The sequence below is a fragment of the Andrena cerasifolii genome, chromosome 3 (assembly GCF_050908995.1).
Source record: "Andrena cerasifolii isolate SP2316 chromosome 3, iyAndCera1_principal, whole genome shotgun sequence".
Lineage (NCBI taxonomy): Eukaryota > Metazoa > Arthropoda > Insecta > Hymenoptera > Andrenidae > Andrena > Andrena cerasifolii.
This window is the reverse complement of record NC_135120.1, coordinates 21,269,106-21,284,978: the sequence shown is the minus strand read 5'-3', so window position 1 is coordinate 21,284,978 and position 15,873 is coordinate 21,269,106. Positions and strand designations below refer to the sequence as shown.

Sequence of the window (15,873 nt, the reverse complement as noted above, 5' to 3'; positions counted from 1 at the left end):
ACATTGAAGCCCGTTCGCCAAAATGGGGAGCACTTTATTTAATTCGCCTTGTTGTCGTTCGTATCGAGTTAATTTGATGGCGAAAATCACCGCGTGGGGGAAAGATGGCAGACAGAAGCCGGTGCTCGTGCATCCTGGTCGAAATGGAATCGAGCATCCGGGTGTACGAGAGACAATGAACTCCGCGTAATTATTGAAAACCGTGTGAGGTAAAAATCTTCATTAGCAGCCACGCTCCCTTTATCGCGCCACGTGCAGTGCGGAACGTAATGAACAAAAATCGAAATAATCAATGTTCAATTTCGGTCTAGTTATCCTATATAACCATTAGTCGGGAAGCAAGGAATATGAATGTGAAATATAATATCCTAAAATACCAAAAGGGTATCAATAATTATTAGGTAGTTATAGCCTGAAATCTAAAAATTAACGTCCTCGTGTATTATTCGTTCTTGTTTCCTAATAATCTATTAAATAGTGTTTGTTAGACCTTAAATATGGATAATTTGAATAATGGTACGTATAATTTTAATTACCAATTAAATAAAATCATTTTTTTTAAAAAAAAAGCAGTTTAAAAAGAAACGGTTCAAACCACCCTTTAATTTTTATTGGTCTGTATTCAAAAGCTATTGCATCATATTCTCATATAAGTTTTATTTGCTACAAACTGCTACATTGACTGTAGCGATAATTAATTTATCTTTAATAATGTCGATAAAATGATGTGTTAATCATTTGTTTTATATATATATATGTATTATTTATTTGTGTTTGATGTATATTTTATATAAATTTTATTGTTTTCTTAATATTAATGCTGCTTTTTATTATTTTATTGTATTATTTTAAACACTTTTTATCATAATTAATATATTTATGCAATAATACTCCAAACCTTCAGTTAACTTAGTTAGAACAGTTTTTAATATAAAAATGTGAATTATCACCACATTATTGTATGTATTCTTTTATTTTTGTCCCAAATCCCCACTGAAGTTCCGCACTGTGGCGCGTAGCCACATTCTGTGAGCTAAAATAGGAATTTCATAGAACCGTACGCATAAATCTGCAAGGACGGCTTCAAAAACAAAACGGACACTTAGGTCACTTTTGCCTATCGATAAACTTCTTCGAACATAACAGGGAAACACATTTGAACGCTTAAAATCATACAGGTGTCGCGGCTGGATATTCTTCTAGTGAAAGCGAACGCGGAGGATTGATAATCGCGGTGTAGCGCGAAACGGGGATGTAAATTCGCAACGCTGTCGCAAAATGAACGCCACGAGGCAGATTGCGGGTATACACAAGTTCGCAGCGTGGATACGAACGGAGGACGACCGGCCACGAGGGCAGAAAAATGGTGGAGCGAAGGAGGCGAGAGCTTAATTCTCCTCGGTTCTTGCCCCGAAGCGGTGACCTACTTCCTTCACGGGAGGCATCAAAGATTTTTAAACGAGCTCCGCGTATTTCCTCGCGCGAGGACGAAGCACAAATTGTTAACTCGTTGTAAAGTGGAGCACTTTCATTTCCGCCTTTCTCGCCTCTCCACTCGATCTATCCACGGCGCGTTACGTTAATCTACCGTATCTACCCTCTGTATCTGCTTTCATTAAAGCGAGAGAAATTTGAACGACACATTACTGCTGAATCGCACGAACGTTCCGGCATTCCTCGGCTGAATCTGAATCGAATTACATATACCTAAACGTGATTATGCTGCTCGCACGTGAAACAGAAACGCTTTGAATATTCCGCGTGCATAATCCCTTCTTGTTAATTCTATTAAACATGCCATTAATAATAACTAACAGTGAAATTAAGGGCATTACAGAGACACGATTCGCTTAAACCTCTCACGAAAGTTGACATCGAACTGGCACAAGAAGATTAACAGATTTGCACGTCAATAGAGCTCACGAGCTTTCCGTTTGTGTAATCGGTATTTTAAAGCTAAAGGACCCACCGTCGCGCGATAACTAAAGACGAAATCTTATCGTAGATAGCGGAAGATATGGCACATTTCACCTGTGCTAAGGCTGCCGTCTCATTTTTGTTATCGTCCGAATCGATTGAAACGTCCCTACGTACACGATTTTTCTAGCTTGGGTGAGCGTACGCACACATTCAAGGCCAAGTGAGGCCGCAGCCTTAATCGGAGGTATTAAGAGCGTCGAGTGTTAGCAGAAAATCCAGCTTTGTGTTAAGGGCGAGGATCGGGGCCATTTTATCTGATCACGCCTTTCCACTTCCTGGATTGTTTCCTCGTTAGGTTACGGCCTGCTAATCGTTATATCTTCCTTCCCCTTTCTCGCTGAATCGTACTTACGACCAGATCGATTCTGGTGAGCCAGGTAACTACTTCCCACAGAGAAAGTAGAAACGTCAGGAGTTGCCCGCGCGCCTACTCTAAATTTGCGTTAACGTCCGTTTTCTAGCGAATTCACGGGTTTCCTAACATCCACAAACAACCCTGCCCCCGCTAAGCACACATTCGCGTAGCTAACTAGCGCTCAAAGGCTAGCACAAAAGACGAATGGATATTCCGACGGTGAGAAAGACTAATTGGCGAAGAAAACGCAAGCAAGTGTACATTATATGTTAATTATTCATGTCTGAATCGTGACGAAGAACTACCAAATCGCTTCTCCACGACCTCAAATTGCTTACCGTAATTACGCCCGCCTCTCGCTAATCTCATGCTCCACTTCAACCTCCCTTTCCCGTAACATAAATTTCCAAGGCTTCCGAGGATATAAAATATAAAGCTCCCGCAGAAGAGAGTCGCGGCTTGCTGGTATTAATGGCCGAAGCAATTTCTATGTTGAAAAATAGGGGGATCTAGAAATTTCCGATAGCCCCAATACCCTCGAGAAATACGGTCTTCTATTCGTAATATAAGTTGTCGCGGGCTACGTCCGATCGATCGGCCATGCGCAATGTCGCGGCTGTGTTTAAGGAACAAGAAGTCGTATAGTTGCAGCCGCATGGCTCTGAATGTTCAGATTGAGATACCATTGAACCGCTTTTAATCATACGCGCCGGCACAAAGGATTTCACTCTGCGCCCTTTGATCATGAACATTGAACCCTTAAATCATCGCGGAGATATAAGGGACGGGAAGAGCAGGCAGGAGGCAAGTCTTCCTATGGCCGCGCTGTCTCTATAGTTACGTCCATGAAACCGAATTAATACCATCGAGGGAAATGATTTTTGCTAATTCCGCCAGTCCTGTAGCCATGAAAAATGATAAATCTGGAATATAGCACGTTCTGCCGGGGCGGGAGGGAGTGATTGATAACGAAGCTTCATCTTCGAAGTAATTCTTGTTAGAGAAAAGGATGGGAAAATATATTCTATGTAGGTCTGGACGAGGGGCTATCCTTTTTCTGGCTTAGCAGAAATTACGGGACGATTCATATTCCACGAAAAGGGAAATGTGAGAGTAAAAATGAGATTTGTGGTAATCTGTATTCTGCGACAACGAAACGGAGCTCTCGTTCGAGATCGGGGGTTTATGAACCGAATGCCAGTCGATGGGCGCCTTTGATCAAACTCGACCGTTACACTTTTATCTCCCGCAGCTAAATCTATCGCTAGTCAGACGAGAAATGAGGATCGGAGGGAGTTAAACCGTTTAGGGGATCGTGCGCGGGCTGGTGCTTGATAAAAAGTAAAAAAAGAAAAAGGCGAGGCCTGCGAGGGCGTAGCTTCCGATCGAGCCGATCAGAATCGCCTTGAATCACCGTTTTAATCCCGAGTTATGGCGATCCGCGGAAGCCTCTGTATCCGCGTGGATCTCGAGGAAACCCGGAAGGAGATGAGAGTGGTGATCGCTGTATTAAGAGGCACACTTGCCCTCGGCTATTACGGAGATCCGTAGGACGTAACAATGGAGCCGAGTGAAAGATTAATCCGTGGAGCCTTCGGGAGATGGAGATAAAACTGCTCCAGTGTGGAGGTGGAAAAGTTTCCCTGTAACCGTCGTAAAAGCAACGTACCTACTTTTTGTTTTACGGCACGCCTGACATACAGTTCACATGGTAATCGAACGTTAGCTCTCAGCTTGGCCGATAAAAGCAAGAAAAAGTCAGGCGCGATAAGAAATCCCCACCCGCCGCCTACACACACATACAGATTTGCTTACTTTCGTTCTGAATGCAGATGCGAGAAGGAGCCAGGGACGGTGTGCAAGTTCGCATTATGATGCATCGACGCAATCGTGCAGTGGAACAAGGGGCGCAGTATTTCTCGACGCCCTGGGAAGTAAAACACTACGGGCGATCGCGTCGATATCTCAGGAACCAGGTCAGGCCAGAGGGAACCGATGCATCTGACATTAATGCGTGATACAGCGGTCCATTAGGAAGATTCAGTGCGATTCCAGTAGCTGATGGGGAGGAGCGGAAATCAAAGGAAAAATGAACCCGTGGCTTCCATCGCGATTGAAGGTGGCGAAGCCGAAATCGATAAGAATCGGACTTGCGGCCTCGAAGGGTGGAACGGTGATGGTTGGTCGGGGCCACTAGAAATGAGAAGACGGAAAGGGAGGAGGAAGACACACGGGGGGCAAGGATATTCCCTCGAGTTAGCCGCAGCGAAATACGATAGCATCTTAAATGCCTTTGCTCCACGCATCGGCTCGTTCAGCCCCACTGGTGGGCCACTCAAGTTTCAAAAGAGACTGTTGCTTCCGCAATGAAATTTTCTCTCGACCCCTTTCATCCTAGTTACACAAGCAAGCTTACTAACCGCGAGGAACTTATTTTCGGTTCCGTGAAACGCGGGTCTCCATCGATTTCGTCCTGAATTGTGAATCGAATTTTTGATCGAGGCTCGAGGGCACCATAACAGGACTAATTGTCAGCCAGAGATTCGTTTTCTAATAATAAAAAAATTTTTTGCAGATATTGCAAAGCACTGAGAATGTGAAGGAATACAGATCCTAATGATGGTCTGCAAGCGTGTGAGTCACGTGTCACGTCGCTGCGGTTACCTACGACCAACGAGAATCACCGAAGCAGCTGAGTAATTCAGCAGCTTTCGTATTACGCGGTTTCAATTACCGTGGGCGTCGGTTCACTGAGCGCGCAACACGTACTCGACCGACTTAAAAGAACGATCTTGACCGAACCCATTCTTTCTCGCCAGCGTTTCCGCTGGTATTTTCGCGACATAAGGAAGGAGCGAGGGAGCGGAGAAGGTGGTCGACGTCGAACGAGCGGGTATCGAGACCGTCACGTAGAGGTCTGTCACGAAAAGCCGATGGTAGGGACGCGAGGGAAGGGAAATAAAGGCGGGCGACAAAGAAGAATGAATTTAGCACGGAACACCTATCCCCCTATCGGACTGCATCCGTCTCCTCTGTGATGCAGGATTGTCAAACGCGGAGGAAAGGGTTGGCACGTCTCGCCCCGTGAGAGACAGTCCACGTGCGCCCGCGACTTCCGGTAACAGCAGTGGAAAATAGAAGGAGCCTCTGCTCGGATATCCGGTTGAACGAGAGACCGGGTACCATCTCTCGGATCACGAGATACACGAATTGGTTCGCTTCCATCTGGACGGCGAAATGCGCGAAGCTATACACGGTTGGGGGGCGGGAAGGAAATTTACTTGACGAAAAAGCTGGTACCGCGATAAATAATTACCTACTTCTTTTATGGCAGACTCTATCGACGGTCTTGAATGGAACGAAAGGTACACTTTGATGTTGAAACGCTGCGAAGAATGTGTTCAGAAGGGAGCAGGAGTAAAAAGACGTTAACACGTGTAACCGTCATTATTCTTCTTTCGGTTTCGTTGAAAGGAGTATTCTTCGAGTCTGCAAACCTGTAGAACATTCTGCAGGTATTTTTCTTCAACGGGGATGTAAAAAAATAGGGTGTTTTAAATACGGAAGCAGCATCGGCATGTACAGTTTCATACCTCGGGCTAAAAGAGAACTCTATTATTTCCTAACGCGAGATCCTCGAGTATTTTAGTTTACTCATTTCCGTCTTTTTACCCCGTGTATTGTTTCTAACCAGGGGAGAAAAGGAAAACAGCGCAGCGGCTCTCTCTCTCTCTCTCTGGCGAAACAAGATTTATTATATAATAGATTGAGATTTACGAATCTGGGGGGAGGGAGTTAATGTAGGTAATCCGTATTCCTCGAATAACCCTTCTTCACCTCGTCCCGGGAAAATAAAGGAATCAGCCGTACAGATGGAAAAGAAATGACACTAAATCACTCGTATCTATCTAACGCGGAGAAAAGGGATTTCACTGGGAACAAAAAGTACCCTGCGTTATCTACCCGGGATTGGCGTCCTCGATGACAAACCATACTGCTCATTTTCGCATCCGGGGCTGGACGAGAGTTTAAAGATCTATCGGCTGCCGCGGAAATTTCTTCCGCGGAGAACGGAAGCCCAGGCATCATTACAGTGTTTATTTAATCAGAGTGTTCAGAAACTATGCTGTGTTTAAAAGCAAACTCGGGAGAAGAAGAATGATTAAAGCAAACCCTTGCGCGTTCCTCCGCCCCTATGAACGTCCATCATTTATTAATCGAAGGGCCCCGCGAAAAGCGAGGATCCCAAGCAAGATTCATAGCGCGAGGTGGTAAACTCTCAAAGGAAATGAATGCCGTGGACGAGTGGAAAGTTACTCGAGTAAAACTGTCGGGTGGAAAAGTATCAACGCAGTCACGTAACGCGTTGCAGTGGAAGACCGCGCTTCCGCCGGATACGAAATGGCAGAGGACCGATGGAAAAAATGGCGAGAAAAAGGGAGGAAGGAGCATCGGCAACGCATTCCGTACGCAACTCTCCTCTGTCGGCGGTATAGCCGTACCTTCTGAAAGTTTCATGAGGTTCGCGCCGATCGGGGAAAGCTTTTTATTCGCGCGGAACACTTTGCATTTTTACGACGGGAGCAAGGTTACGTGTAGGGTCCTTCGACGAGGACCTTTTGAGGTCTCCATGCGTGTTACGAGAAGCTGAACGCGAACATCCCCCGTGTCAATATTCCCCTGATGGTATGCCCGGTGGGGTTACTCTGGATATGAAGCCCGAAACTCGTTGCCGCAATCGACGCAATTAAACCATACTTCAGGCAATGTCCACTGACAAGGGAAGATCTCGAACCCGAAAATTCAAAAAATTCTGAAACTTTGTGGATATGTAAGGAATTTTCTCCTGATTACAACGCAATTTTTTTTGCTGCCGAAAATCACACTAACGGGGCGAAATTAACCCTTGATAATTCGGCTAATTTTCGATTTTATTTTCTAACTCGCACTCTGTAAGAGATGGAAAAGAAATTTCAAGACAAAAGTTACTTCTTTTAATTAGATCTATGAAATGGTAAAAGTTTTATCAATTGTTTAAACAATTAGAAGAAAGTTATAAACAAAAATATTAATAATGTTTTCTAAAATTCGTTGTTTCACGTGAAATTTGAACTGGATGTTTAAATAATTATGAAACAGCATAATCCATATTTTTTTCCATACAATTTCAACTTTTGTTGTATTGCGGAAATGTGCTCCTCGACAATCGAATAAATTTTAGATGCTATTGTAACGTACCTTATGGGCGAACACCACTATGCTGGCAGGAAAAGTAAGCCATTTTTAAGATTTTTTTTCAGAAATAATTTACAATGGGAATCCTACTATATTTGTGTGCGTTACTGCAAAATCATAGTTTGCGAGTATTCCGGGAAAGAAAGCACCGTTTTACTCGAGCTGCTCTTTCGCCAGACACGAATTAAATTTCAATTTTCTGGGGAACTCGGGGAAGCCAAGTTTTAAGATAACTAACTTTCCTCGCAGTTTTTCTATTACCAATATCTATATTATAAGGGTAAGTAGTTGAATACTTAATAAAACCTCGAAATCCCCTTCGCGGCTTCTTCTTTAATCTTTAATCTGTTCGCCGGCGGTACCGCGGTTTCCCTGTACTCCTGGAATTCTTCCAATCTCGACGGAATATTTTGCTCCCTTTCACCGCTTCTAACTAACTTTATTCCACGGCCTTAGCTCCTCGTCGACCTTGACTATACAGATCCTATTCTTATCCGGGAAATTCGTATTCTATGAGCCCCGTTGGCTTCTTTCTCGCCAGCCCCCGAACTCCTTAGCGTCTCCCACTCGTTTCTCCCTTCATCTTCAACGGATGGTGGCGGAGGAGGGGCCGAAGGAACGGGGAAACTTGCGATAAGTCGATCCGTCAGGTGCGACCCGAAAAGAAAGCTTTCAATGGAAACGTCTTGGGCTAAGGACGCAGATTCCCCGGACCTCTCGGGGATCGACGAACTTTTCGCAACACGAAGGCCGTAGCATCCCTCTCTGTCTAACTTCGCCCAACTCGTTTCCCTTCCAGCAGCCGCGCGCAAACACGAAGGATCCAAGGATAACCCGGAGAGTCCTCGTTCTCCGGCGCGTTCCTGCCGCGGACGGCGACAGGCCTTCGAAAATAAACGATCCCTGACAGGAATTTCGCAATTTGGCAACTATCTTGGAAAAGAGCTTTTGATACTCGTAGTATTTAAATTATGCGAGCCCTGAGTCGAGAATTAATGATATCTCTTCACCCTGGGAAGGATCGCGAGACTTCTCTGAGGAGGTAGGTAATTGTGGAATAAAAAAAATGGATTCTACGCCTGTTACTTATTTCTGTACAGAGGATGGTTTTTTCGCCGATTCTACTAGGAACTTTTCCTCACTCTACACTCTCTACAGATAGGTACTAGTAAAAGCAATTTTTCGTGCTACAAAGGAACATGTTCAGGGAGTGGAGAGGGAGCGATCAAATAAGTCTGCGAATTTCAGGTGCGAATATGGAGGAGAGAAGCAGTCACGTCGAGAGTCGAAATGGTGGAACGAAGATAGGGGAAGAAGGGATGAAAGAGAGAGAGAGAGAATCTACATCGATTCCGTGAGAAAGGTGCATCGATATATCTTGGACTCCAAGGTGTTTTCCTCTCGTATAAACGGTTTCTCCTGTGTGAATCGCGTATAACTTCTGGAAGCCCCGTGAAATTCTGAAAAATTTATCGCTTACCACCTCCGTAACGCACCGCGCGTCTCAAATGTCATGTGTTTCGCTATGTCGAAACTCTCTGGGTAGCAAATCGATCGATGCATATTTAAAGGCTCGATCGTCCTTCCGGCTCGCTTGAATTATAACAGAGCGATCGGGGAGGACTATCGAGATGAATGTTTTAATACACGTGGTAACGTCTCGGAGGACCTTCAAAAATGACGCGTAAAGGGTAGTACTGTACGGCGATAAATATGTGAATACCCTGTTATCGTCAGAAAAATCACCTAATGTATTTGTACGTCCAAGTATATACTAGCAGCTGAATTTAAATTCATTCGGCAAGTAATTCACGGATTGCATTCTATTAACAGAAATCTAAACTCTAAAGGAGATCAAGTATTTCAGTACCTATATACATATTTTTATCCCGAAATACAGGAAGAAAATTAAACCGTTTCCCAGTGAAATCATCTACTCCCTAGTGGCCTTAACGAAGCAGAAGCGTTTCTTTCAAATCAGTAGTACCGGATCAAATTAAGCTAACTAAATTCTCCAAGATTTTCTCAAGAAGCTAAAGTAGACAAGAGCACGTAATTGCTTCAAACTCACTGACTTCTTACTCAATAACGTGTACACGTAGAAGATATTTCTTTCAATATTCCAGCAACCGTTGCACAGAATGATTTGATAGTTTTCAAGAAGAGAATCAACACTAACGGCATCTCGCGTAAAATAGACTCCAAATTTCAGGTTAATTAGGATCAACAATTAAGCGGATAAAGATGTAGGTACATAGACTATCTAATTATAAGATATCCACGGTGGTGTACAATCTTCCTGTATTATAATTACCTGGATGCCATGCACGGAGTGTCTATTGAAGCGGTTGGCTATATCGCGCAGCGATTCACTTTGAATCGGCTGTGCAGAACGTCGGTCCCCGCATTCGAATACCATGCACGCACGAGGGATGATACCATGGCTACGTTCGAAAACAATAAAGATGCCATGCTCCGGAGGGTGCACAGGAGGAAGAGTAGGAGGGTGGTTGGGGTATCCTGCCGGCATTCGTAATTCCGATGACGCGATAATGCTGACCACCCTGCCAGCCGAAACAATTTATAAGTCCCTACCTGGACGGTTCACTTTAAATTATGAAGCTCTTTATTACGGCAGCATAGTAGAAGACGCTAAACGCGCTGAGTCGTTGTAGCTACGAAACCTATCTACTCACCCCATCGCTGCCCCCTTCACCCTGCTTGCGTACCCGAATTTCAGTTGCCGCATAGGCGTGGGCCTGAAAATTAATCGTGTGGCGTCGCGACTGTCATACCCGTTGCTGGGCGAAACTATATCTATTACCAAATCCCAGCGGAAACTAACCGAGTTCTAAAGCAACTTATGTATAATCTTTTAATCTAAAATATTGTTCCACAGTGGATGCGTCAAACAGAATCCCAGGAATATCGAAATATACCCACAACTATATATCCGTCAATAATTGTTGCCAATGAAAAGACGTCTGCGAGCCTAATAACTACCAGGCAGCATATTGGCGAAACCAATGTCACGAAGGTACGTCTATATTTCCCGATTCATGACTGAAAATTGAATTTCGCGTAACGATGTCGGCAAAAACAGTGCGTTCTCGCCCCCAAGCAACGGTAGCGTTCGTCGATTCGTCCATTATTCGAAATTCAATTAGTCTGCCACCCCTGTATGGGGGGGTACGATAATGACACAACCTGCATGACCCGGAGCTATGAAAAATAGCATGGCTACGCGTGTCGCTGAAAAACGAACGCTTTGCGCACCCGGCGGTTCGTTAATATTCGGCGGGAAAAAAAAGAGATATTTCGCGAAATTGCGCGAATTTAATTAATTGAAAATATAATTGCGGCAGAGGCCAGGAGGAGGTGGGTGCAGACCGTTTGTCTGCGGTTCCCTTTCATGTGGTATCGAAAATCCATTTGTTGTGAGCTGATGCGTCGCCTGTTTTTGGAGGGGGTAAATCTCCGACGGCGCAAACGTCACTCTCTCTGCGGTGTCTTACGACCACAAAAATTCACTGGAGTGGGTGTGATTAAATGCGATTTGAATAAATTCAGGCACCGCACATTAACGATAACAATGTAAACTGTAAGGGAGAGCGGGGACAAACGTAACGGCGTCATGAAAGTAACACGCCTTCTCCTGGCTTCCACAAAAGTTTCCAAAACGTTTGCTTTACATAGTTACGCGTGTTTAGTGTTTCTTTTGCTTCGCGGAGTTACGCTGAGCAATACGACGATTCGTACATGGGCAAGCTGATTTTGTTATTTCGATCATTAAGTGTCTCCTCTGTTGGTTTTTTTTGATAATATTCATAGTAAAACTGTAGACATTGATCCAATTATTTGTTAGAGCGTTCTTAGATAATGTCTTTATAAGTTCCTGTATTTGATTTCAATAAGTCTTGTGTAGTTTGTACGTTATAACAGTTCTATGCTGAAAAACATGGCTGGGGACAAAAGTAACATGTTTCTATAAGTTTAAAGATGCCTCCCTATATCCCAAAAGAGTTGACTCCAATATTAACAATAGTTTTTTAAAAAAATCATAAATATTAGTTACTTTTGGGGCCGTTACACGAGATTCCATATTAAATCAAATACACAGTATCAAAGAAATGTTTGAAGCTGGTTATGCTTTTTTATCGTTATGATAGACCAAATGATAGACCAAGAAAGACACTATCTTATCCTTGGCGAGTTGTATTTTCGAATAAAAAATAATCAGAGGAATACTTTTCTTTTTACTAAGTGATTGTTTGAAGAACGTAGAATATTTCATACTTTTTTTACTGGATTATTAAATCATTTTCATGGTATTGCCAGGATTAGTTTGAATTTTTAAATCTCCTCGTTATCAACTTACAGTAGTGGACAAAAATTTAACCTTTTTCGAACCACCCTACTTCTATTACTTTTCAATATCAACTGAAAACTGCAGTATGTGCCTAATATACATATTCTGAAAGAGAATTAAAAGCTGTATGAAACCCAGGTACAGTTTAATTTATTTAACTAACAAATCCCTACATAACATTAAAGAAGACAACACAATTTTAAAGCCAACAAAAAGTTACCACTTTTGAACATTAATAAAAAAATCTAATATTTTGTGGGGGCACCTTTTGCTTTTAGGACAACCTAAAAAGTTACTAAACGTGGTAACTTCTTTGTCGGCTCCAAAAATAACACTTTTGTGTGTCAGTTAAATAAATTCAACTTTTACTGAGTTTTATACAGCTTTAAATTCTCCATTAGAGTATGCATATTAAACACACCACAGTCCCAAATGTATGCCAAAAAATAACAAAAATAGAACAAATCGAAAAAAGTGGTAATATATTCACTGCTTTACAAAATGATGGACGTAGAAAGAGTAATTTTTACCGGAGCTTGCCCATGTATTATACATACTACAGTACTTCTTACTTTTCATGAAACAAGAGGCTGAATTAAAATGTCAAATTAAATAAAATTATTTTTTAAATTTCATTCCCTATGCAAACTAGTTTGCACATAATCCCATTAAACGACTCATTGCTCTCGGAAATATGTAATAATACAAAAATTCTGATATGCTGTATTAGTTAGATATTCTATAAAAAATATTATTACAGTAAAAATAAAATATTCCTTTCCATCTCTGCTATTTTCATCGTCTAGAATCGCGATTTTTTAAAATAATTTAAAATTATTATACATTGGAGAAAAAACGTCAAATATGATGGCAATCAAAAGTAATCTATATGAAATGAAGCAGTAAAGAAAAGCAGTTACATCGTTTCACATACCGATGATGCGTTGAACGGCGTCCTAGCACAACGGTCCTTGTAATCCTTTCTCGCCCTGCTAATCTCTCCAGTTTCCGTCGTAATTTGGTGTTACACGCAAAAGTTTCGTCAATTCACACACGTTTCGGGAAATTATCGCACTCGAGTTAGTGAGTTTCTCCAGTAAACGTGACAAATACCCTGAAGTTGAAATCAAACGAGATTCACGACGACAGAATCCTTCGGTGCCCCATTACTGTCTTACTTGGCTTTCAAATCTAATTGAATCGGGTTATACATTATGCAGTTCTTATATTAATCCTCCTTAACCGTATCGGACAGAACCACACGCGGGAATTACTTTAAACTTTACTCCGGAATAAACTATTCTTATTATATATAACTTATTCGCGGTTGTTCGATAAATACCAAGTTTTTAGCACGGCTGTCGATTACATGATCGCGGTAGACAGGTTAACGTTTCGTCGCGCTTTCGCGTCACTAGCGCCGCAACCGGTCGGTGTGCGATTCTTGAGGTGAACCATAACATTCGCGCCAAAACGAGTATCGTCAGATTCAGCGATGAAGAAAAATTCGCGCGGTACGCACGGCAACACTACACTTGCGAAACGAACGGTGACCAGAAATCGATACAAAAACGATGCGATCGAGGTTGGATACCGTTGACATTCGTCGTGAGCGTGAAATTTCACGAACGCGTCGCGAGAGATGCAAAACATCCGCGCGCTACCCGACGACTGCAAGGGCGACCTAACGCCACTGCTCGTCAGGCGGACACTGCGCATGCGATGTAAACAAACCGTAAAGGACGCTTCGCTCGCCGGGTAGGAGTTGAGTGGGTATATCGAGGTGTATCATGTAATAAAGGCGTAATCGCGAAACGGAATAAATACGTGCACGCGATTTAAGGGGGTAGTGGACTATTGGATACGCGATATCGTTAGTTTCTTTGACGCTAAATTACTTGGATACCAAATAATCCATATAAACGTGCTTTTCACAATCTATTGTGGCCACGTTTGTGAGTAATTACCAATAAAAAAATCGTGAGAATGTATAAAATTGTCTAAGTTATTAATCGTTGAAGACAGCCCCGCACGGCGCGCCGCTGCAGGTGGTGTACATCGATTCAGGTGAGCCAATCATCTGAGAGCAAAATGCTTTGCCGTGAGTAGTTTATACACCAAAATCTACAGAGTGGAACGTCGCCGATGAATTTGAACAAAAATTGTGGAAGTTACACACGAGTCAATTTGTTCCCCACATTTTTACGGAAAGAAAATCGTCTGTAATCAGTTATAAAGTGTTTTACAAACATCCAATGTCGATGCGGGGATTCCACTCGGTAGAGGAAGGAATTCTACACGTCCAGTAAAAATTTCGAGTGAAAATATTCATTCGTTCAAGAGTTAAGATGTACGCCGTGTCTGAAAATGATATTTCGAGAAAAACGGCTTCAAAGTTAAGTTCCCTATGCCAATACGGCTCTGCGATGCAGTTACTCAACGGTACACTCAATTACGTTCGCTGCTATAACTTCTACAATCATTTGACTTTCTTCGTGATTTTTTGTTTAAAATGTTCATAAAGGATAAGACTTTCAGAGTCAGTAAAACAATCGATTTTTTGAAGATGAAATAGTCCACTAACCCCTTAAATGATACGTTTTCCCAAACGATTTCCTACGCGGAGTTATGTAGTACAGAATTAGTGCAGGTAGTCAAGTTCGTAGTGAGACAATTCACTGTAGCAAATATTACTCTAACCCTTCATTGGTCACACTGGGTCCAATAGACCTGGTTTTTAACTTTGGAGCTTAATACCTGTAAGTTCCTGGTTTTCCTTTCCGATCTTTTTTGATTTTTTTTCAAGTGTGTATTATAATTCTTGGGACTCGATTGGACTGATACAGTTTGTACGGTAACTGTTTAAAAATCGGCCGGGTCCATTGGACCCAGTGTGACCACCGTAGAACTTTACAAAAGTATGACCATGAAGGGTTAAATCAATGTTTAATTAAGGGTTACACGGAGTACAGGTTAGGTATCCAAATGTCGAGGCGGGAATGATTAGCTATACAAATGTAGACTTGTATTTAAAGTGTTAAAAATTGTGGAAATCCACCCTTGGACAGGTGGATAAGTAGTCATCTATATTGGCAAAGTAGTAGGATACCTATCTTTTATATTTTCACTTATTTTAACGGTATAGTTACGTATAATATTTTTGCGACAATGCGATTTAATATATTCTTCATAAACTAGTTATATAAGTACAGTGGTACAAAATGTAGTTAATATCAACTTAATATTTGATCTCCATTATAGATGATTAGGTGTTCCTATAACATTTACTCCATTTTATTCCGCTGCACACAATACATTTAATTCATGAACCACTTTTAAATTTTTAGCTGAAAATCGATCAGTTTTTTGTACTTCATTCTCCAATGTTGTAGACGGCATTGTCTGACACAGCCACAACCTATACTACTGATCTGAGATATTCACACACACGGGATGTTCTAAAATCCCTTGGGAATTTTAGAGACATGTAATACAAAGATGCAATTAATTCACAGAAGATAAAGTAGAATTATGGGAAATGATTGGTCAGCTGCCGAAAATGAGACATGAAAACTTTGAAAAATTTCTGTTTAACGCGTTCACACATTTATAACCGACTTAAAGTGAAAATAGCGTCGACACATACATTCAATTCCTACGATAATTCTCTGCCGTTCTACCATCTACCCACCTTTCTCTATCCTTCTTTTCGTTCCTCCTTTCCTTTCCATGCTGGCGTTTCCCTTCAATTTTTCAACTTAAATGTCTTCCCTTAGATCCCACTTGGCATTTTCATTTCTCCTTTCGTCAATGCGCGTTCCAGGCTGGCAGTTGCCGATGTCTTCGCCGAGAAGGGCTATATTCTCTGAACGACATAAATCCGAAATCATTTGGCTGGCAAGTGTCTGGCATTGTACGACTGTTTAACAGCTTC

General features: G+C 42.2%; 1 protein-coding gene across 2 annotated transcripts in view; it reads right to left on the bottom strand.

Moving 5' to 3' along the window:
- Sema2a (Semaphorin 2a) overlaps positions 1 to 13,600 on the bottom strand; it is a 475,650-nt gene extending 462,050 nt beyond the window's left edge. For both annotated transcript variants that reach the window (XM_076808047.1, XM_076808049.1), the window contains exon 1: positions 12,874 to 13,600. The gene's annotated coding sequence lies outside the window, so the exon portion shown is untranslated. The remainder of the gene's footprint in view (positions 1 to 12,873) is intronic.
- Positions 13,601 to 15,873: the final 2,273 nt, after the last annotated feature.